This window comes from Antechinus flavipes, chromosome 3 (genome assembly GCF_016432865.1).
Source record: "Antechinus flavipes isolate AdamAnt ecotype Samford, QLD, Australia chromosome 3, AdamAnt_v2, whole genome shotgun sequence".
NCBI classification, from domain to species: domain Eukaryota; kingdom Metazoa; phylum Chordata; class Mammalia; order Dasyuromorphia; family Dasyuridae; genus Antechinus; species Antechinus flavipes.
In genome coordinates, this window is record NC_067400.1 from 81,098,173 (window position 1) to 81,123,082 (window position 24,910).

A 24,910-nucleotide genomic window follows, 5' to 3' on the forward strand; every position below is an offset into this window, starting at 1 on the left:
TCATTTAACCTATTTACCAGATTAGCTTTCTCATTATTCTTTTGTTCTGCATTGCAAAGATCAAAAAATTGAGAATTTAGTTTTGCATAGAAACCTTAACTTTGCTCTTTTGTGACTGACAGTGCTGCAGGCTATGACAAGCAATCTTTCACTGAATGATTAGATGACAATGAAAATAAGACATCTTTTTAAAAGTATCAGATACAATATTTGCCTTCTCTTGTTGGGGAACACCATACAATCAAACCACCAATCTTGCCTACTGTGTTCTCTCTCACGCAACTTAAACAAAATTCTGGCTGAGACATCTGATTCTGTCTTTGCTCAAAGATGTTTAGTTTTAAACATTCACTTTGTATTTGTCTAATGTCCAACTTTCAGTTACAAAAGGAAGAAAAGAAATGGCTTTTCCTTAATTTCTAAGTCATATGGGAGGTTTCAAATGTTTTCTGGACAAACTGTACTGAGATACTTCACGATCACAGTTTGCAGGTGGGTAATTTGATTGCATGATTAAAGGATACGGCCGTTGTGTCCTGATGAACATTTTTCTGACCAAGATTTCCCTAGTGGCAAAAGGAGACTCCTAGAAGAGAGTCCAAAATCTCCAAATTCCAGGTAGAGAACTTCGGGGAGAATACCAGTTCATGGAATCACAAGGAAACTAATGGGGAATCTCAGTGCTTCACCATTTTCATACAATCCCCCAAAACTTTCTATAGTTCAGAAGTGCAGGAGATGGAATTATAATTCCCCCGAGTAACCAAGGGTTATGGGAGTTGAATTAAGAATTCCAGTAGCCCTCTCACAAATATGGATTTTGAAAAGAGCTAAAATATCACCCCTAACCCCTGTTTTTTTTATTAAAACCTTTTCTTTTCAAAATATATGCAAAGATGGTTTTCAACACACTCTTGCAAAATCTTGTGTTTCAAATTTTTCCCTCCCTTCCCCCACCCCTCTTTTAGATGGCAAATAATCTAATATATGTTAAACGTGTGCAGTTCTTCTATACATATTTCCACAATTGTCATACCACAAAAAATCAAATGAAAAAGGAAAAAATGAGAAAGAAAACAAAATACAAGCAAACAAAAATTAAAAAGCGAATGTACTATGTTGTGATCCACACTCAGCCTTCATAGTCCTCTCTCTGGCTTTCTATATCACAAGACCATTGGACCTGGCCTGAAAGACCTCACTGTTGAAGAGTCACATCCATCAGAATTGATCACTTTATATAATCTTGCTATTGCTGTGCGCAACGATCTCCTGGTCCTACACTTCACTTAGCATCAGATCACTTAAGTTTCTCCAGGTCTTTCTGAAATCATCTTGCTGATTGTTTTTTATAGAAAAATAATATTCCATAACATTTCTATGCCATAATTTATTCAGCCATTTTCCAAATGATGGGCAGTCACTCAGCTTCCAGTTTCTATAAACATTTTTGCACACATCCTTTCCCCTTTTTATTCCAAAGATCTCTTTGGGATACAGGCCCAGCAAAGATACTGCTGGATAAAGGATATGCATAATTTGATAGTCCTTTTGGGCATAATTCCAATTGCTCTCCAGAATGGTTGGATCAGTTCATAACTCTAACAATGTATGTAGTGTCTCAGTTTTCCCACATCCCCTCCAACATTCATCATTATGTTTATTTGTCATTTTAACCATTCTGGAAGGTATGTGGTGGTACCTCAGGATTGTCTTAATTTACATTTCTCTGATCAATAATGATTTAGAGCATTTTTTCATATGACTATAAATGGTTTTAATTTCTTCATCTGAAAATTATCTGTTTATATCCTTTGATCATTTATCAATGGGGAAATGGCTTGTTAATTCTCTATATATTTTTAAAATGAAGCCTTTATCAGAACCCTTCCCAATTCCTTTCTGAAATAAAGTTGAGAAGAATTTGCATGCTTTATCCTTATGGAACCCCAGTGAGCACCTGTTAATTTATGGATATTATTCTTTATTTCTCTCTTGGACCATTTCCATAGAGATATACCTGGAGGATCAAAATTAAACAATGTTGATTAAAATTAACACTGGAAGAAGTTTCTACTGCAATGTTGTGTCCTTGACCCTGGTCTGGTTAATGATTTTATTAGTAAGCTGGAAAAAATAAAATATATATAGATGACTAAATGTGTAGATGATATAAAGGTATGATAACAAAATGAGATTCCACAAAGCTCTTGATAAGACCAAATCTAACAATTTGTATGTAATTGTGGATGTAATGATGGATGTAAAGTCCAATAATAAAGTCCAATAATAGTTTAGGTTCTCATGGGCAAGGACTGTAACATCTATCATCTTTGTATTTCTAGCACCTAGGAAAATGGATTCTACTGAGTGAATACTTAATAAGGGTTTAATTGAATTGTCTTAGGTAGATAGATAAGTGGGAAGGAGGAAGAGAGGGTAGAGGAGAGAGGGAGAGATAAACAGACAGAAAGAGACACAGAGAAAGACAGAATAGAAGGACAGAGACAAAAAGGCAGAGGCAGAGTACAGAGACAGAGACAGTTAGAGAGTGAAGAACAAAAAGACATACAGATAGACAGAGAGAGAGATACAGAGAAATGGACAGATAGGTAGATAAATAAACAAAAACTAAACAGATGAGAGTAAGAGAGCGTCAGAGAGACAGAGGAAGAGAGGGAGGGAAGGATGGAGGAAGAGAGAGAGAGAAAGAGAGAGAGAGAGACAGAGAGAGAGACAGAGAGGCAGAGAGACAGAGACAGAGAGAGAGAAGAGAAGAAGAAGAAGAAGAAGAAGAAGAAGAAGAAGAAGAAGAAGAAGAAGAAGAAGAAGAGAGGGAGAGAGAGAAGGAGGGAGGGAGGGAAGGAGGGAATGAAAGGAAAGGAAAGAGGGAAAGAGAGGAGGGAGGGAGGGAGAGAGGGAAGGAGGAAGAAAGAGAGAGAAAGGAAGGGAGAGAGAGATAGGTAGATAGATGGATGGATGGATTGATATATCTAAATACAGAATGGGAGCAATATAGCTAGTTGACAGAGTTAAGAACTAGACCTGTAGTTTCATTGATTTAGGGAATTGCCAAATCAAGACAGCTCTACCCTCTACCAAGATAGCTTGGCATGGTTTTGCTGTCACACAGCCAGCATATGTTTTGTTGGCTCCAAGGCCAGTTTTCTATCCATGAGGCCATATTTTCCCTTATTAATAATAGTTAATATGACAAAAACACTTTAGGGGTTTCAGTTGGTCCAAAGCTCCTCTTAAGTTCTCAGTGACCCATCAGTCAAAAAAAGCTCATTCAATCTTATGCTACACTAAGTGATATACCTTATCCATTATTCCATAAATTATAGTCCCACTATGCTCTGCACTGGTTAGAAAGTCTGGAATATTGTGTTGCTACAGTTTGGGAGGGACATTGACAACTTGGAGCAGGTCCAAAGAGACAATATTGGTTGATTACAGAATTGTCATATCCAGATCAATTAGAAGAACTGAGTAAATTAAGCCTAAAGAAATGACCACTTGGAAATGGAGGCATAATCACTGTATTCAAACATTTGAAAGGTTGTTATGAGGAGGAGAGATTATAAATATCGTGTTTTTTCTCCAGACTCTAGAGAAGACAAAATGGAAATTAGAGGGAAATAGAATTCTGTTCAATAGAAAGAAAAACTTTCTAACAGAGCTCTGGAAATTTTTTTTTTAATGGAGTTTCTTGGAAGGTCATAAATTATCTATTATTGGAGAAGACCAAATAGTGAATTTGGATATCAATTTGCCAGAACGATTTAGAGCTATCTATCAGATAGAGAAAGTTATTTCTATTGACCTCCTAAGTTCCTTCCAATTTTTTTCTCTAAATGTGACACTATCGATTTTATTAAAATGGCAAGATGTGTTTTTATGTTTTGTCCTGTCTTGAAATTATGAAAAACCAATTGAAACAAACAAACATTTATTAAGTACCTACCTACTAGGAGCCAGATTAGCTTGTGACTCTGGGCAAGTCACTTAATCCTGTTTGCCTAAATTTTCTCATCTGAAAAATGAACTAGAGAAGAAATGGCAAATCACTTCAATATCTTTACCAAGAAAATCTCATTGAGGTAAAGAAGAGTTGGACATGACTGAAACGACTGAACAACAACACAACAGCAAGGAGCCAGGCACTATATCATTTCAAATTTGTGCCTTTGCATACATTCATTGATACTTATTAAATGTTTATTGAATTAAAGTGAACTGAAATATGTTAGGCCTAGTTTGGGTTCTCATTCAGAATAGAATACTTAGGAAGATAAGTAGAATAAACTTATATGATGTCACAATGCCTCAGCTTTTGTCTTCAACTTTTAAGAAATCTCATTTTAGAGCTTCAAAAATAAAAGTCAAGTGAATACAAAATATTACCTAAAGCTAAGTTAAAATTGCATTTTTAAATTTTTATGTCAGGAGATGCAAAATTAATATTGTTCTTATGATATTGCTCATTAATACTGTACTTGTACTCAGCTTTCGTTTTAATGACCTAATTTCAAAAAGGCAAAAATTTTATTTTACTTAATTTAAATCATTTAGATGTACGGGCTATTTTATTTCCACTGACATTTTTCCATATTATATATAATAGAGAAGTCTCTCTCAAACCCTCTTATAGAACATAAACTTTTGATGGACTGAAACAGGATTGATTCTCATAACATTTCTAATAAAGGCTTGGTCATCTGGGGAAGAAGAACAGAGTGTCTAAGACACTAAGAGGGATAAGAATCACAACTCAAGAATATCATAGACTACATGCAGCAAAGATATAAAAAGACAAATCTTCACAGCATGGTAAAAGCAGAAGTTCTAAGCAATGTGGAATAATGGAAATAACATAGTTCTTGGAGTTAGAAAACCTGAATTCAACTCTCTGGTTACTCCCTTTCTCTTTAATAACTTTGATTCTTGTGACTTACTTTCCTTATCTCATGAAATTGAAGTTCCTAAAATGCGGGGGCTGATTCATGTTCATCTTTGGATCCTCAGTGCCTGGCACATAGTAGGCATTTAGTCAAAGCTATTGATTTGCAAAATGAGGAAAAGAGTATTAGTTTTGCCTACTTCAATTACAGGTATTAAATTATACATAATATAGAATAATACCAATGAAAATTTTTAATTTTTTAAATGTTCATTAAATTATAAAGCTAATATATCTAAGTAATGTGAATTTTACCCAAAAGCACCATTTTCCAGAGAAAAGAATGCCAAGAGAGAAAGAGCTGAAGATTGCAACCATTGCTTCTTATTGAAAACTGGCTGGGTATGTCTGTAGAAAGAGCTGTTAGAACACTTGTTTTAAAACCATGATTAAAAACACAAGAAATAGAATAGTCAACATTAATGAGTGCTTATTTTGTGCAGAGCATATATTAGGCACATATACTATTAGTAGTCTTTATTGCAATGAAAATATGTGTGTATACATAAGTACATATATATGTATATATATACATATATATATGTATATATATATATATATATATATATATATACATACATACATACATATATGGACACACATCCTTGCACATATACCCATAGATATATTCATAGATATTTTCCCATTTTCCTCAATGACTTTCATTTCTGGCCCACAGTGTTCCCCTCCACTGAACCTCTTGCATTACCCTTATTTGTTCCCACCCTACTGATCTTCAAATCTGTGTAACCCCTACCATCTGTCTTTTTTACTCCTACTCTTAAACTGCCAAGTATTGCTGGAGAAAGTCACAAAACTGCCAACTGGAGCCACTGAAAATTGGTGCTAACTTATGCTAGGTCCTTACTGGCACATTTTTATTTTATTTTGGGATTAGCTCTCTATCACACTTCTAATGATGATTATTACAGATCTCTGCTCTTCTCAACCTCTTAACTTCATCTTTATCCTCTTTTCTCTTGGATAACTTGGGCTCTTATTTTGCTGAGAAGATTAAAATTTCAAGTGGGGTGTTCCTTTATTTCTTCATATTTCATAACTGTTCTGTGTCCTTATCTGCCCCTTTCTCTTTTCCTCAAGTCTCATTATATGTGTTGGTCCTCTTTCTTGCTCAGGTTGCTGGTGCCTGTTTTTCTCCTGTCCCTTAAAAAGTTGATTCCATTAATCTTTAATATTGTTCTCTCTATTATTTCCTTTCTCCCAGCCCATACACATGTCCAGATAACATATTTTGGGGGGAAATAATTTAATACTGTCAGACAACTCTTCCCATCTTCCTAAATCTTTTCTCTTCAGTACTCAGATGAGTCTACAATCATTGCTTCCCAAGCTTGACTACTCACACATTCTTCAACCCAGAATAATCTAGGTTTGGTCCCTCATCATTCTCTTGAAACGGTGTATTCCAAGGTATCTAATGCTTCTTTTTTTCTAATTATTTGAAGTTAATAAAAATAAAAAAAATCCTCTAGTTTTTCTGGCCTAGTCTTTTTTTTTCGGTTCAACTGGCTATCTATTCTCTCACTATCCCCCCTTTTATTATTATTTTACTCCTTACTCTATTTTTGCTTACTTCTCTTCTAGAAAAAAAAAAAAAAAACAACTTTTTCTGGATATCCTATGTCTGGAAACTTGAAATTTTCTATTTGATATAAAGGGTTGTGAACCAATTAGATCCACTTGAAAGAGGATTCCTCTTCTCATAATATGCCTGAGAAGCTCTACTTTAGGAGCTGTTAGGATCATGTCCTCTTATTGTGTTCCCCTCCCCAAAAGTTACCTTCCAGAAGTAGATAAAATCGTCCAGATGAGCCAGCAGTTATGAGTTCTGTCCTAATCCAATTTTCTAAATCCCAGTATTGTTAAATAGCCCAAAACATGGACCCAAGAGTCCTAATGGATCCAGGATCCATAATGATTGTATCATAGATTCCTTCTTTTTGCCATGTCTTGAAGATAATTTTTTTCGATGTTTCCTTTTGAAATTTCTGGTTACGTTGTTTCTCTGTCCCTTTCCAGTCCTAATTTGGAATCATTAATTTTGCTCCATTGCCCCCCACCCCAGGAGGGAGTAAAGAAGGCTAAATGATGCTCTGGTTTGGAAATGTTATACTTTGTTTTACTGAAAAATGACTCATGAACTGCTTTAGTCTTTATTCATTGGTGATTTACTTATGGTAGTCATCATGAACTCTTATTTCATCTTTTTTTTTTTACTCTACACAAATTTATTTAATTCTTCCCAATGTTTCTCTAAATTCTAAATTTTTACTATTTATTTTAGTACAAAAATCTGCCACATACCACTCTTTCAACATCTATTTTCCAACTAATGGACAGTTTGTTTGTTAAGGTTACTGGTGCCATTTTTGTCTCGTCCCTTAAAAAGTTGATTCCATTCACCTTTAATGTCTCTCTCTCCTATTTCCTTTCCTGTAGAAAATTATTCCAACTTTCTTGCTATGCCAAAAAGTGTTGACATAAATTTATTAGTATATAGAGAGCCTTTGCTTCTGCCTTTGATTCTCACTCTGGGAACCTAATCTGTTAGCTCAAGAGAGACTTAAGAAGGTAGCAGCAGAGTTTACACTACTTGTATTTATCTTATTATTAATGATTTGGACAGTGATTTTCACATAATGATGATTTATATGATTTGTTCATATTTTTTATCACTTGTTTAAAAGAGCTGTTGATCTTAATATTTGTGTCAATTTCCTGTATATCTTAGATGTCAGACTTTTCTCAAACATTTGATAAAATTTTCTACCTTTTCAAGGGTTTCACTTTTTATTCAAGTTGCAATGATTTTCTTCATGCAAAAATTTAAATCGTATATAATAAAACTATTTATTTTATTCTATGACTTCAGTTACTGGATCTAATAACTTTTCCTCATCTTCATCTTTCTTGACTTTTTTGCAGCATTTTAAAAAACTATTTACTATTTATTCTTTCTTCCTTTGATTTCGGTGAAATTTTTTTCCTGCTTTTCTTCCTACCTTTCTGATTGTTCTTTCACTGGTTCATCTTACTCTTCCCATATTCTAAATTGAAGCATTCTTAAATGTTCTGTCCTCAGCTGTTTTCTTCTCTATCTACAATTTTAGCATTTTTCAGATATTTTCAGATAGTCAATTGTCACCTCCATACCAATGTGTTTCAAATCTACATATCCAGCCACAATCTTTTCCTAGAATACAAAATCCACATTTCTAAGTACTTTTTGGACATTTTTACCTGAATTACTACCACCATCTCAAGCTCAGCATATTCTTCCTCAAATTTCTCAATAAATTCTTCTAAAATGTTAACAGAGTCCAGAAATTTGGTTTCATCCTTCAAATAAAGAGATTCGGTGGTTGGTAACTGAAAAAACTACTTGATCTAATTAGAAAAGATATTTATCTAGAGGGTATTGTTTTTTTTTTAAGAGAGGCTATTCTGCAATGTAGATCTTTGAGGAAGAAAATATGGGAGGAAGAAAATTCAAAATGTCCCACAAATAGATCTGAACAGAGATCACAGATAAGAGATAATTAGGTATAAATATCTAGAAATAGAATGGATTGTGTCTCAAAGGGATAATATTTGGTCATTGGCCAGATAAATTATAGGTGTGTGTGTATGTGTGTGTGTGTGTGTGTGTGTGTGTGTGTATGTGTATCCTCATACATATACCTCAATGGAGAAATTTGGAAGATGTTTTTGATGTGGAATTTTTTCCCTCATAGTAGAATAAAGAAAGAAGATTTTTTTTTGGAGGATTATGTATGAATGAATAGGTTACTCTAGAGAAAAAATATTTTGCCCTAAGGAATTAATGTCCATCTCAGAGAGAGTGAAGCACTATGTATAACTCAAAAGATTTAATTTGTATTGTTTTGACATCAAGCCAACTCATTTACAGAGCCTGACCTCCCAAATATTACTCCTGTTCCCTTTGTTTGCACATTTCTATATAATTGGAGAAGGCTTTCTCTTTTTTGCCTTTGAATATTTTCAGTTCTTCAGAATGGGACATAGAACGAACCAAGATTCTTGACTTTGTAGGTAGAGAAAAAGATCAGTATTCATGATACTGAGTTTGTATTAAAAATGGAATGAGTCAGAGTTCACTAGAAAATGATGGTGTTTCTTCAAGCTCTTACTTTTTTATCTTTGAAAATATGCAAATTCTCTTCTTTCTTTGCCTTTGATATCTTGCTTTCTTCCCTTGATCAATAGAACTTCTACCATGTTTTTGTCTTTCTACTGAATTGAGAGAATGAGTATGAAGTTTTTTCAACATGAGAAACAATCAGCATTACTACATATAAAGACTAATTTCAGGAAAGATAACTACATTTTGAAGGGGTTTTGAGATCTAATCATTTTATATTGTGATAAGGCCTTGCTTTATAATGATTTACAGTTATGATGTGTTTTTATATGTTATCTTTATCTTATTTGATTTTAAAATAATGCAAATAATGTTACTCCCAGAGTATAGATTCAGAATGCAGAATATAGATTAACTACACTGAAGCTTCCACAGGTTGAGATGACATACTTAAGACTCCATGAGTTAGTGATAAGGGCAGAAGTTAAATTTAGGGCTTTTGACTCCACAGCCATATTGTCTCAAGTAGAAGAGTAAGATAATTTTAAAAATTAGTATTATTTTAAATTTATGGAATAGAACAAGCATTTCCATAACATAGGATAATAAAAATATGATTTCACATAAAACTGAAAATCTATTGTGTACAACTTGAAATTCTCAAAGTACACTTAAAAGCTAATAGGCACTGATCATATTTACCACAATAGGTAGCTCATAAGTAAATGATAAACTATCTTGACTTCCTGAATAAACTTGTAGAAGCTATTTGACCATTTTCTGACACATTTGATAATGAGAAATGCCATAAGACCTTGATGACTATCAATTCATCAATAGGTCTCCTCCTTCTATGAATTTGAATGGTTCTGAATTCTAGGTCAATATAATGGAATGGTATCTTTTTAGCTACCTTTAATTTTTGTATTAGCAAGACCCTGTGATCTTCTTTATGTAACTCCTTTTTTAAAATTAATTTCTTTCTTCTTTTTTAAAAAATATTTTATTTAGTATTTTCCCTCAGTTACATTTGAAACAACTTTTTTACATTAAAAAAAATTTGAGTTTTAGATTCTCTCCCTTATCCTCACCCACAATTAATAAATCACTTGTGAAGTTATAAATATTTCCTTAAAATTCAAGGGAGAAAAAAACCTTAGATCTCCCACCCTAATGAAAATAAAAACCTTTTTTAAAATTAAGTTTAAAAAAGAGATAGAGAGAGAGAGAAAGTAAGAATTCTTCAATTTGTATTCAGACACACTCAGTTCCTTCACTGGGCATGAATAGAATTTTTCATTATAAGTCCTTCAGAGTAGTCATGGATGATTTTACTACTGAGAACAGTAAAGTTATTCACAGCTGGTCATCCCAGAACATTGCTATTATTTTGTATACTGTACATTTCACTTTGCTTGAGTTCATGAAGGACTTTCCAGGTTTTTTTTTTTCTTGAGAGCATCCTGCTTATCATTTCCTATAAAACAATAATATTCCATGACAAATACACATCACAGTTTATTGAGCCATCCCCTCCTACCCTTGATGGGTACTTCCTCATTTTCCTTTTTTTTTTTTTTTTTTGCCCTGAGAAGAGAGTTGCTATGAATATTTTTGTACATATAGGTCATTTTACTCTTTTTCCTGACTCTTCTTTGGCATTCATGCCAAGTAGTGGTGTTGTTAAGTCAAAGGATATGCATGAATTTATGGCTCTTTGGACCCAGATCATGTCTTTTGATAATTTATTAATTGAGGCATGACTCTTATTTTTTATAAAATTAACTCAGTTCCCTCTATGCTTGTGAAATGAGGCTTTATCAGAGAAACTTGTTTTGAAATTATTTTTACAATTACTATTGCTAACTGGATTTCTTCCCCCCACCAATTTATTCTCTCTCTCTCCTTTCACACTCTCCCTCCTCAAAAGTATTTTGGTTGACCTGTCTTTCTCACAATATGTTCTTTCTTTTAACCCCTCTACTCTTCCCTCCAATTTTCCTGCAGTGTAAGATAGATTTCTATACTGCTATTGAGTATGTACATTATTTGTTTTTTGAGCCAATTCTGATGAGAGTGAGGTTCACTCTCTCTCCTTCTTGATTTATCTCTTCTGTTTACCTTTGTGAGAATCCTTTTTGTGAAATAATGAAAGTCATAGCTGAATATAGCATAATAGAGGCAATCACTCCCAATTCCTCTTCTTACAGACAGTTAGGGATTATTCTTATCATATGAAAATCAAAAATTAAAATATCATAGAATTTTATTCTTTTTAGATTACTTAGATGACAATTAGGTGGCACAGTGGATAGAGTGCTGGATCTGGAGTCAAGAAGACTCACCTTCTTGAATTCAAATATGACCTCAGGCCATTAGTAGCTGTGTGATCCTGGGCAAGTCACTTAACTGCCTCAGTTTCCTCATCTGTGGAATGGAGAAAGATGGAGAAAGAAATAGCAAACTATTCTAGCATCTTTGCCAAGAAAACCTCAAATGGGGACACAAAGACATGGACATAACTGAAAAAATGACTAAACAACAAACAAGGCTATTATGTAGCCCAAGCTCCTAGTTTTAAAGATTGGGACACTAAAACAACAAGAAGCAAAATCTCTTACCTAAGGCACAAGGATATTTTAATTTGCAAATCATGCTTTTTCAGACTTACTAGGATTTTTCCTTCAGTTATATACATGTGGCCTAGTCTTTTATTCCATATGATTTGAGTAGGCATTCCATTGCAATTATGCTATACACTGAGTAATGATGGTTAAGCCTGGATGTGCTAAAGATTTTAAAAAGAAAGTCCAAACCTTGTACCAAACAAAACCTCAACCCTCTGAAAGTTTCATGGACCCAACCACAATGACATGATTGAATGTGTCTGTTTCTAGGTATAAGCTAAAACAGGCAGTGATACAAGCTTCAATAATTCACCACTAGATAAGTATTGTTTGTACAGCTCTTTGGCCTGGTCCAAATCAGGATAAACAAACAGGTAAATCAGTACAGAGAAGCCTGTTGGGCAGACTTACTTTCCAGACCAAAGAGATTAGGGATGAGTTTAGAAAGACCTCCAAACCCAGACCCACAGATGTTTAAGGATTGTCTGTAACCCATCCAATAAATTGGATCATTTTGCTTTGTCAGTTTTCTGGACCATAAGAGTTCCCACAGACTGTGGTCTGTAACATTGTTTTAGTTCTTATTCCATATAATTGCTCCAATCTCAATTGCATTTTAAAAATACATTAATGCAACGCTGATGTATATTAACTTTAATTATTGTCTTCCACTGTGTTCATGTCAGCTCCCATGTCTTCAGTACCCTTTCTCTCTCTGTCTCCTCTGACAATCCCTTGGTGCCCACTCTCAGCAAGCCCTTTTTTTTCCATGTTTTCCTCAGCTTCTACCACTACCATGCTTCTGGCTAAAAAATTGACATGCTCAGCCTTGTTCCTATCCCATCTCATTGAGTGATCCAGACCCATAATTCAAGGGTGTAACACTATGTCCATGAGCAATGAGATGTTTTTCCATGAAATTGTCATTAGTGCTATAGTCTGGCTCTTGTGTTACAGGAAATTACATCAAGCATTAATTTAACTTACAGGAGCTCCAACTTTGTCAAGAGGAGGGATGGAGAAAGTGGGAAAAGTAGTGTCCCCAAATAGATTTTTTTTTGAAATGCACCAGAAACGGAGCCTGAAGTGCCAGCAGAGTATTCCAAACACCAATTTTTTATGACTTTCCATGAATGTAATGAGTGAATCCAGCACATAGTTTATTACTGGAATTGGAGTTTACCCAATAGGATAGTTAAAAGGCTTCAATAGCTTCCCATAACTCAAACAAGCAAAGCTTAATCCAAAGCCAAAGGGACTGGAATGAGAAACTGATGGAGAGAGGAGGGAATGGCTTTTTCTAGGCAGGGAGACATTTCTCAGAGTAGTGACACAGAGAGGAAGTGAAGATGGATGGAAGATTGGATATGAAAGTCAAACATGCACCTCTTTTAAGGCAAAAGGAGCTATTTTTAATGCATACCACCTTCCAAGGGAGGAGGTAAGGGATACAGCAAATCAAACATTCTAGTTAAAAGCTCAGTAACAGCTTGTTCTCATTTGGCTTAATTTGGCCCAACAGATAAAATACGATGTCCAACTCTCTTTAAAAGTCTGTCATGAGACTTTATTGTACTAAGTCCTACTTGTTTCCTTGTGGGAACATCACATTTTACTTTGCTTTCCTCTCCCAATTCCAAACATGGTCACATTTAAAATGAAGGGAAAGTTAGTGCTCACTCACCAAGAATTTATATTCATATAATGTCTTAGAATTAGAAAAGACTTTCACATACATTATTATTCTCAGTCCTCATGCCAATTCTGCAAAGTAGGTAGGATAGGTATTATGTCCATTTTACAGATGAGGCACTAGCGGCTTAATTTTAAATGGAGATCCTACTCCTACAATATCATTCCATCCATCATCTTCTCTCTCTTGCTACTAACGCCCTCACTTCCATCTACCTAGATGATTGACACAAGTTTATAATTAATCTTCTTACCTCTACTCTATCCCTTGGTATTATATGATCATGGACTTGGAACTGGAAGTGACATAAAACATCATCTCATCCAACTCCATTCGGTGACATAGGATAAATTTGAAATCCAGAGAAATGAGTAAGTAGCTGAGCTAGGATTCAAACCTGTATTGTTCCATGCAAACATAAACTATTATTATTACACTCAAGACCAATTGAAAAATTCACAATGCCCTTAGCCTTTCTGTCTCTGAGTGTTTTTCCTTTAATTGATACTTCTTCATGGAACATCTCTTCTCCTGACCCAGACCAGCCCTCTGGTAAAGGAATTAACTTTGTTCTCCTTCACCCTAGAGAGCAGTGGAGTGCTGTTCTCAAGTGACAGATTTGAGCTGAATATAGGAAAATGCTTCCTAATATTTACTGTTTTCCAAAGGTGGACTGCAGAGACAGCACCTTGTGATGGAAAGAGTGCTAGATTTCAAGACTTAATTTTATCTCAGGCAATCAGTAGCTTTTTGATCCTGGGCAAGTCACTTAATTCCACTGAGCCTTAGTTTCCCTATCTCCAAAATGGGTATTATAATAATTGCTCCTATCTCATAGGGTAGGAAGCAGTAGCAGCCCTTCTTCCCACCCTCTTATTTTCACACCTATTGGAGTTAGACTTTGGAAACTTAAGAGTTCTAAGCCCTGACTATGGAGACTCTTGTCCTACTGCATTCTAGAGTTATTAAAGTGACTGGTGAGAGGAAAGGGAAGTATTAACCTTGGCGGCAGACTTTCCTGCTGGCTGCCTTTTGAAGCCACATTTGTATTGCTTTTGGAACAGGGTAGCTTGACCTCCTGATCTTGGTGGAAGAAGAGTAGTTGATCACTTTCTCTTAAATCCCCATTTTGGGACTAGTCCAATCCAAATGGAAAAGGTCTCATACATAACATTAAATACTCCCTCTATGAAGAAAACAAAGGAAATTTAAAAACAATGAACTATATTAAGGTCACTTGAACGGTGACCTGCAAATTAAGAGGTAGTGCTGGTATTCTGGTAGCTAATTAATTCTATAGTTGTGCAAATAACATGACTAGCACTGAGAGATAGGAATTTTTTTTTTGGAGGTCATTTCTTGTCACTCCATTATTTAGGATTATTGTAGTTATGCATATTGTTACTTAGAAGTAAAAAATGTAATAGATATATAACTTATGAAAATTTAGTGATATTAATATTTTTAAATTTTTTATTTAAGGAATAAGGAGATAGCAGTGCACAGAGGAAAAAGAACTGGACTTTCAGCGAAGAAGATCTAGATTCAGAAACATATGATCTATGAGCCTGAGTAAGACATATGGACTCCTAAGGTTATAACTTGAACAAAAGGTGCTCATCTCCGTTGCTATAGGTATCAGTGCCTTTCCAGTAGTTTCTTATACTTGTGAAAGCATAGGTATGTCATCTCTTCCCCTAAACCATATTATTTCTTATTCATATCTCTTGTTAACTTTCCCATCATATTTTCAACCTTATAACAAAGGTAGAAATGGGAGCAGAACCTCAATATTATCGTAAATAAAATGCCATTATAACACAACAGAGGCATACACATTTTAATATTATGTTATCATGATTATTTTTTCTGTTGTTGATGGATTACAAAATCCCAAAGAACTTCAGATTTGGAAGAATTTCAGTGATCTTTCATTTGGCCCATTCTTAAACCACAATTAAATTCCATTTAATTCAATTTAACAGAATTTGAGTAATCTAGCATGCATTTGTCATCACTTACCACCTTGCTTGGGATTTAGTAGGCTTTTAAATTCTTGTTGGTTTGATGTCTTTTAAGCAACTATCATGGAAAATGAATTCTGATAAAGATAATAAGTTTAAAGATCAAAACTAAACCATCTCTTGTCTTCAAGATGATTATATTCTGGAGGGAAGAAATGACATGTATAGGCGTATAATTCAGAGTTGAAAATGATCATGATAATGACAGATTCAGACAAAGGGCCTAAGACTATTCAAAGAGTGAGAGAACACATTTGTACACAGAAAAGATCAAAGAAGACATAAAATTACTTTCAAATAGAGACTGAATTGGACATTGGAATTGAAATTTGAAAAAAAAGCATTTCCTGTATACTCCCTAAATGTTTGTTTTAGGGGTTATAAAGGAAATATATGGCTTGATACCAAACCCGATTCCTGTGCACCATCTTCCTTATCGTAAATGACTTATTCATCATCTTCTAAGTAGCTTCACCATTATCATAGAAAGAAGGAATATTTGTATGGGAGCAGTCCCTCTAACTTTTATCCATAATGCATTACCAGAGACAATGTTGACTAGAAGACTGAATTCTGACTGAACACAAGCTCTTTCCTTATGTGAAAACTAGCAAATAAGCAGAGTAAAGATGTCAAGAAGTGAAGCATAGAATCATGAATTTCACAGTTGGAAGGAATCTCAGAAGCCATCTATTACAACTAGAGCCCATATAAGAATCTTTTCTAAAGGTCTTTATTTATTCTGATAGGAATATGCAGAACTATAAAATGAGATGGTGCCAGAAATAGGTAATGCTTATCTAGAACTTGAATTCATTATAGATTAATCTATGTGTAATTAAAATGGCTTATTATTTTGTTATTTATGAGTAAGGTAACAATTTTTTTTGCCTAAGACTTGGATTTAATTATTTGATTTTCAATGTGAGAGGCAATATGATAGAACAGATGTAGGAATGATTTTGAAATCAAAAAGGTTTGGGTATCAAGTCTGACTCTGGCATTTACTATCTCTAAGATCATGGGTAAGACTAATCTCTCCATTCCTTCACTATAAAATACCTGTAAATTTGAGAGGAGTTGCCTGTGAAAGCCAAGGTGATAATTAAGTCACTTAATTTCTCAATTCTTTCTAACTATAAGTTTTGGAGGAATTGCCTGTGAAAGGTAGAAGTGACTCCTATACTGGAAGTTTTTATGGCCATCACAGGTCAAGCTCCCAAAAGTATACTTATGTGAAAGCTTAAGGCAAAAATGTAATTGTACACCTGGAAAATCAATAATATTCATCAGTCAAATATATGATATCTAAATAATTTTATGCTGAACTCTACATACAGGTTTTAGTAGTGAAACTCAGCCAAGATAGAAGAATCACTTTTTTTCCTAGTAGTAAGGAACGCCTGAGGGCTAAATGGCAGTGGCCATCTGCTTACTGCAAAAGACCTAAGAGCTACTCAGTTTCAATATTTTTGAAATAGGAAGTAGCATAGCACTTAAATTCTTAGATTAACACAAAGTGTTGATGACCTAATCTCTATATTTGGGCAGATTCTCAATTGGTTAAATGAGAAGATCAATAGAGCAGTCATAAAAAGATCATTGCTCATTTGGAGTGAGATCACTAGTTGACATGTTCCAAGAGTACAGTCTTTAAAAACATTTAGCTATGGCTGGGATGAAGGCATGAATGGCATGATTAACAAATTTAAAGGTGACACAAAGCTAAGAGAAATAATACATTGGAGGATACAATCTTGATCCAAAAAGACCTCAACAGCTGAGGTTGAAGCCAATGAGATGAAATTTAATAGAACTTAATGTAAAGTCCTACTCTAAGGTTCAAAAACCCAGTGGCATAAATATAAATTCAAGGGATCACAGATTTAATTTTAACATGACAACTCATTTTACAGATGAAAAAACTGATGTTAGACAGCAGTTTGTATGGAAAAAACATCCAGAGGTTTGATGAACTACTTAGATTTAATTTGAGTTAATAGTGTGGTATGAGAATGCCAAATGCTAATGAAACCTTGTGTTTTATTAATAATGTCCAGAACAAAGGAGATGATGGTAGCATACTACTCTATCAGGGCCATATGCCATTAAGAATTGTACACTAAATTTGGGGCATAACTTAAGAATATAACAAGAGAGTATACAGAAACTGGAAGGAGAAAGAACTAGGAATCATGGCATGTAAAGACTTATTGAAGGAGGAGATATTATTTAGTCTGAAGAAGAAACTGTTTAGGAAGGATGTGCTATCTGTCATCAAGTATTTGAAAGCCTGTTATGTGGAAGAGGCATTAAAATGTTCCATTTGGCCCCAGAGATCAGAACTAGATCAATGACTGAATGCAGCAAAAAGTTAGATTTGGTTTTATATATTTTATAGATAAAGGGTTTTTCTCTTTTAACAATTAGAATTACCCCAAAGTTAAGCTGCCTTTAGTGATAGAGAATTCTGTATTACTGGAAAGCTTAATGACTACTTCTCGAGAATTTTGTAATAAGATTCTTTGGGTATAGTGTAAATTAGATAATGTTTAAGATCCCTTTCAATTGAGATTTTGTGATTTGGATGCATTCCATGAATTATTGCAGTACACAAGGAGATATATTTCAAATGAAGGAAGCATCATATGTTAATGGAAGGAGGACTGTATTTTGAGTCAGAGGACTCAGATACAAATCTCATTTCTATCTGTGTGACCTTGGGTAATTCATTTATTCATCAACTCCCTTGAATTCTATGATCTAGAGGATAATATGTGTATGTATGTATACACACACACACACACACATATATATATGTATACACACACACACACACACACACACACACACACACACATAGATGTACTTATAATATAAATTATTTAAGGGGCTCAATTTTTCATATGGTCAGGGCAACTCCCTGGGAGAAAAGTCAAGTTCTTCTATTTTTTCCTCCTTTTTTTTTTCTTTCCCCTCAGGTAACATCATTAAACATATAATCTCTGGGGCAAGGGGAAGGAAAAGAGAGACTGAAAAACTGGAGCTAATCCTTTGACTACCCTTGGGGTATGTTGGCTGTTGTTACTGAAGTCATATCTGGGGCTGAAGAAAGTAGAAACTGTTGCCAATAATTGCTAAGAGCACTAGTCTTTCTCCTACTCTGAGGATGCCTATAAACAATAGATAAAATCTAGAAGACCTGGAGCCTTTGTTCTGTTATAATTTAAACAATACCATTGTGGCAATAGAACTGTGTGCTTTGGAAGAAGGCAGACTGAAATCATTTTGTGACAGAAACATTTGTCTCTGGGGAGCATTGTGAGTTGGGTGGCTTTTTCTACATTTTTTTCCTATTTTATGTTCTCTGTAATGCATTGTCCCAGAGAAAATCTTATTAATGACTACAATCAAGGCAGACATTGCCAAAGGATTGGGCATTTGATGATTCTGTATTATAAGATCAATGATGGCTGTATCCTTGACAACACCTATCTGCACCCTTTCCTTTTCTCTCTGGTGGTTATGTTAGTAATCATGGAACCCTTACAGGTCAGTGGTTATAGGACTTAAATTTAGGGTGTTTTCATAAATTTCCACATAACTAAAATATTTTTCTCCAAGACCAGACTATCATGATCCTTGAAAGATAATTTGATAATTCTATCCATAATCTCAGAGATGCTTTCATTGTAAGTTACAGGCTCCACGGCTTTCTCTGATATTTAAAATCCTGTATGTGTTATTTTCCTCACAAATCTAACCACATCGATCTCCCTTATAGATTCTTGCATTTCATTCTCTTTGAGAATGACTGTTAGGACATAGAATAAATTCCTCATGCAAAGTGGTTATTTTGATGAACACAGATTTGTAGATTTGTCTTAAGTTAAGTTATCCGAACTAATCAAGATATATTTATTGCAATCAAAACATATTACTCTCTTGTTTTCAAGGGGAAATGTATGTACATTACTGAATAAAATATGCCAAGACCAGACACATGATAACTAAGGTCACAGAATAATTATATATTAAAGAGGAGGGTACCTAAGAGATAATCTACTGCAATTTACTCATTTGAAAATTGATACTCATAAAGGTGCCATGAGTTGAGCAAGGTCACACAGGTAAGTACCCATAGGAATTCCAACAATAACAACTGTAATGATAAAAGATCTCAATATCATGGCATGTGAAAAAAAATGTTGAAGGATTTTGGAGCTGTTTAGCCTAAAACAGAGAAGAGTTGGGAGGCTAATGATTGCTATATTAAGATATTTGAACAGTTGCCAAATGGAAATGGCAGAATTAGAAGCGATGGGTGTGACATCCTCTTTATTTTTCAAAAGGTGACATGAGTTTTATTTTGGATTTTCTGAAGCATAGGTATTCAATACACTAGAGTCTTTGATAAGAAAGATCTTGGCTCCTTTAAAAATGTTATTGATGTCTATTGTTTTTTTACATAGCCCTAATTCTCTCCATATCCATTCTTCACCCTCCAAAAAAGTCATCTTATATAGTAAAGAATTTTTTTCAAAAAAAAAAAGGGGAAGGAGAGAAAAAACCCAACAAACCAATCAATATATCATAAAAAACATCTAACAATATATGCAACAGTTCAGCCTCCTGCTACTTGTTCTTGATGTCAACTCTGTCTATAATTTCATACCAGAGGCAAGCACATCACTTCAAAAATGAACTGTGAACCTCAACAGAGAGAATAGACACTTTTATATGAACCTGGAGATAGATTTTTGCTGTTACACATAAAGTAAGTGCCAACATATCAAAAAAAAGCTTCTTAAAAGGAGGAAGTGTTGGGGAAATGTATATTTCTTTGTTAAGCAGAATCTGTTTTCCCATGGGCTAATTGGCATCCTTGATTTTAAGATCTAGGTTTAATTCTACCAACTGGATTAGAATGAAGATGGCCATTGCTTTTGAGAGACTGATTATTTTTCTTCCCTTTATTTTAAATTGAAATTTAAGGTGTTTGGGTATATTGTGAAAATAAGGGAGGAGAAATGAAAAGGGAATCTTTTTTTTTTAATAGGAATAATCTACCGAAAAGAAAAAAAAAAAAAAGAAGAAGAAAAAAAGAAATGCTCCCACTGGGATTGAGTTTTCATCAGCAGGTCATGAAGACTGCTTTAAATTTGGATTCTCACATTTTACTGATGAGCTTATGAGCTTCCTGGTTAGGAAAAGAGAAGAGGGCATCAAGCCAGAACCAAAGGAAATGGCCAGATTAAGGTTATGACTCCCTAATAAGGAAAGGGCGGGCTGACAGGGCTGGATGGTAGGCTATACATGAGCACAAGTAATTAAGCATGATTGTTAATTTCACTCACTATAATTTCCAGAATAACCACCTTCAGAAGATGGAACTTGTGCTAATGACATCAGCGTTAAGCAGCCAATGAACATTTTCATGGCTTCATTGGAGTTCCCAGAAGCCTTATTTGGGGTGATGGGAAATAGTTCTCAGAAAGATAACCACAGCAGGGCCATTAGGAAGTGACATAATTTGAATTCAAATATCCATCCAAGAGGGTCTCACAACACCTGCCAGTTTGGAAGGAAACATGTTTTCTGAGCCTCTTCAGCTTATCTCTAGTTCTTATTAAAAATTCTTAATAAAGGCCAAGCAAGCAAGTCGAAAAATAGTCACTACAAGCAGCAGAGAAATCAATAGTTATATTCTTAAAGTTCTTCTGACAAAGAATAGAACATAAATACATACATTCCTTTGTTGGGGAAGAAATCGCATTTTTTTTTTATCTTGGCTTATTTTGTCTTAATTTTGCAAGTATTTTATTTTATTATGAAGAAATGATGTAAAGAATGTTGTCAGATAAATACTTAACTGGGGTGAAAATAATGAGATCAAGGTATGACAAGGCAATGTATGGAAAGCCTGAGTATACAACTGATGGCCTTAGAAAGGGAGCCAGCATTTCTTTGCTAGGTGAAGATAAACAAAAGAAGATCTGAATTTTATTTGCTTGTAAATATCCATAATAAAGGAAGAAATATATCCATGTTGATTCTCTTAATCTTTAATTCATTTGCATGCAAAGTAAAAAAAAATTATCTTAGGAATGAAATGTCTCAACCTTCACACAGTTCCGAAGAGATGTTTTTAAAAATAAAAGCCTTCAAATAGATCTGAGATACAAATTCACAATTGGAGTTAAGTAGAAATTTTAAGGAACTTTTAGCCTAAATCCAAGAGTTTATCTGAACCATGAGCCTCAAACATTACCAGTTAAAGTAATACACTTAACCTTAGTTTGAGGAGTTTCCTGAAGGTATTTTGTTTGTTTCTGAGCTTATTGTTGATTTTATTTTTTCTAGTTCTCTCTTGATATGTATAATGGCTCCTAAGCCATGGCTATGAGCTATTAACTCTTAACAGAAAGAGTCTTTTGAGCCATCATATTTTAGTAGAGAGCTTGGTGACCAAAAATATCATCATTCACCCAGTAGTGATGTGATGTTCAGCTACAATTCTCAGTACAGAGAAGAGAGGTCATCTAATAGATATTAATGTATTGAAATCACAAGAAGATATCAACAGCCCTGCAGAATCACCTCGCTAGCCTTGTACCCTGCTAATACGTATTCTTTATTTGTATTTTCTCTATACATGTGTCCTGGTCACATTTCCTTTCTTTCTGTTTTTCCCATTGGTGATATGGTTAAGTTACAGCATTGTTCCCTGCGTATAAATCAAAGGATTTTTTCTTATCAATTGATTTTCTAAACTGCTTAATTTTTAAATTAATTGTCCTTTAGTCAAATTGCTTGTTAGAAAGAGAAAGTTATCGTTGAAGGCTTGAGAGCCTGATGCCTTGAATCTTGAGAGCTAGGTGCTACATTATAATATGAAGTAAATTAGAAGATAGTTTTCAAAATTTTGGATGAACCTCCCCCCCCCCAGCAGATTTATGGGAAAACATGAAGAAGCAATGCATAAAATGCAGAGGCAGACCCTGGATTCAATCTACATCTTTGGAAGACATTTCAACTTCAGTGAGATCACAGTTCTATGACATATCAGAGAACAAGATTTGAGCCAATTAAGAACTATCAGTCAATTCAATCAAAAGATCCCATAAGTCAATGGAAAAATCAGCCAAAGTAGTTATCTGTCATTGTGTAGTCAGAAGAACATTTGATTGTCTGAATTTGTTATTTTTCACTTTGTTTCTATATTATGAAAACAATGCCCAAATAACAGTGTCAAGAAGAGAAGGATCTGCTATGTCTCTGATACCAAATTTTAAAAAAGTTAATACTAAACTTTTTATTATCCTTTTTCTCTCCTTGAGTTCTTTATACTTCTCTCTGCAAAGAAATGTAAAAAAAAAAAAATCATATCCCACTTTGTATTTGGGGAGTGTTCAAAATAATAAATATATCGATCTAGGCCAATCGATCATGAAATTGCTAATTTTCAAGGACTATATGGTTTGTCCATGAGAGAAAATGAGTGCTATCTTTACCTCAGGGACGCCTGTCTCAGGCCTTTCTTGATTGTTCCTGTTTTCCTACTTCTTATTTCCCCTTTCTCATTTATGTGGTCAGATGGCCCCCTACATTTCCTATCTAACAACCCATTTCTGCAGCATCTTGTCACTATACTATGTCACTATACTAACTCTTGCAAACCTATCATCATATAAATTAATCAATCAAACATTTATCAAGTGCCTACTCTGTGCTAAACATGATGCTAAATGCTAGAGACATAAAGACAAAAGACCTATGCCTCAAGTTGCTGTTCTAAAGGGGAGACACAAACAGCTATGTACAAACAAAATTATGTATAGGATAAACTGAAAATACTTAGGATGCACTCAGGAGGATCAAGAAAAACTTGTGAAAGATGCAATGTTAACTAGGACTTTAAGATATTTTTAAAGGCCTTTATATAGCATTGTAAATTTCATTAACCTCATTTTTACAAATGAGGGAGGTTTAGGAAAGGTAAGGACTTGTCCAAGTTCACACAGCTAGCAAATACCAAAGCTGAGATCTGAAGCCAGATATCTAACCCCAAGTCCAGAGCTTCATTCTTTCTCTCATCATTACAAACCCCATAGAACAGCAGAATCAATCTCCCAGGTCTCTGGAACAGGAAAAAATATTCCCCCAAACTCTTCTAATATCCTTAAATAAATACCAGGAAGGCTCAAGTAAATATCCAGAAAGGAAAGGTTGTCCTTAGAGCTAAACAACCTTAAATTGTTTAAATTCCTAAAGACCAAATAAAAGAAGCAGACTCTAGGTAAATGAGTGGGATGTTTACTCACCAACTGGATAGTTTTCTAATTTAATTTGCTGGGGCATTGGGAACACTGCTGACCATTTGAAATGGATGGTTTGTTGTCTTAGATTTCGATGACTGGAATACTTTGCAGAGGCCTTTGAGACTGAAGAAATTTGAACATTATCATGCTTGCTACACTAAGGAGGGTTGCTGGATTATCTATGGCTGAGGATAATTGTGTAAAGTATGAGATCTTATCACTGGACATATTATTCAAACAGGTTTTTCAGTAGGGTAGCTATAACTAAACCAAAATAAATATGATTTAGAATGTTCTTATTCAAGGGAGTGATTGTGCACATTGGCCAACAGCTGAGAGCTATAAACTATGCTTGGGAAACTAGACAGAGACAAATGTTTTAACTCTATTGGAATAAACTGGAGCGGAATTTGGGGATAGGAACTTAATTGCTGAACAAAATCCATCTTGGAAGAAAATGTAAAAACTGACCACTCCTACATAAGGGCAGCTATCCAGACAAGAGCTTTAAGAAATTAGAAACTTGGGGTCCTCTGTAGCCAAGTCTCCTGATTGCTGTCATAATACAAGAGGAACAGAGCAAGTGTATAATTCTTGACCATACCAATCCCTAGCACTGGTCTTGACAGCTGGGAGTCAAGGCATGCAGAATCTTGCAGTTTTGGTGAGATAAATGGACCACCTCTTATGATACAAGTTAATGTTATTTTTTCCTTTATTTTAGAATTGTATCACGAGGTGATATCTTGATTCATGTATGAGTTGGAGGTAAGTGGAAAAAAATGTACAATTTCATCAATTTCACTTTCTCTTCCAGAGTCATCAAAATCTAGGGATAAGACAAAAGGCAAGAAGTCTGGCAATGGCCTTGACTTCTCTAGTGTCTGACCCCGCTATAAGTACTCTGTAGTGTCTGCTTCATTCATCTTCATGACCATTGGAACATTATTCTTATCCACAAATTCTACCATGGGAAGTCTTCATATAATTGGGGCAGACACCCCGCTAAATCACTAATAGGTTCGAGTCTTATCAGTTACCCTCAACTTGGTTTAGCTCAAATGCTGACACAGTTTATCAGAGTATAGCTATTGCTCATTCTATAGCTTCTTGGAGCCACAGGTGAGAACTGAGTGCCAGACAGACACCAAAGTGAGAT

At 34.6% G+C, this 24,910-nt stretch overlaps 1 long non-coding RNA gene across 1 annotated transcript; it reads right to left on the reverse strand.

Annotated features, from left to right (window-relative positions):
• Positions 1 to 1,960: 1,960 nt before the first annotated feature.
• LOC127553209 (uncharacterized) lies at positions 1,961 to 23,921 on the reverse strand. The gene is made up of 3 exons (XR_007951697.1): positions 23,755 to 23,921; positions 3,968 to 4,048; positions 1,961 to 2,020 (listed from the first exon to the last, which is right to left on the reverse strand). It is a non-coding gene; the product is annotated as an uncharacterized LOC127553209 (long non-coding RNA).
• Between the last annotated feature and the right edge of the window lie 989 nt (positions 23,922 to 24,910).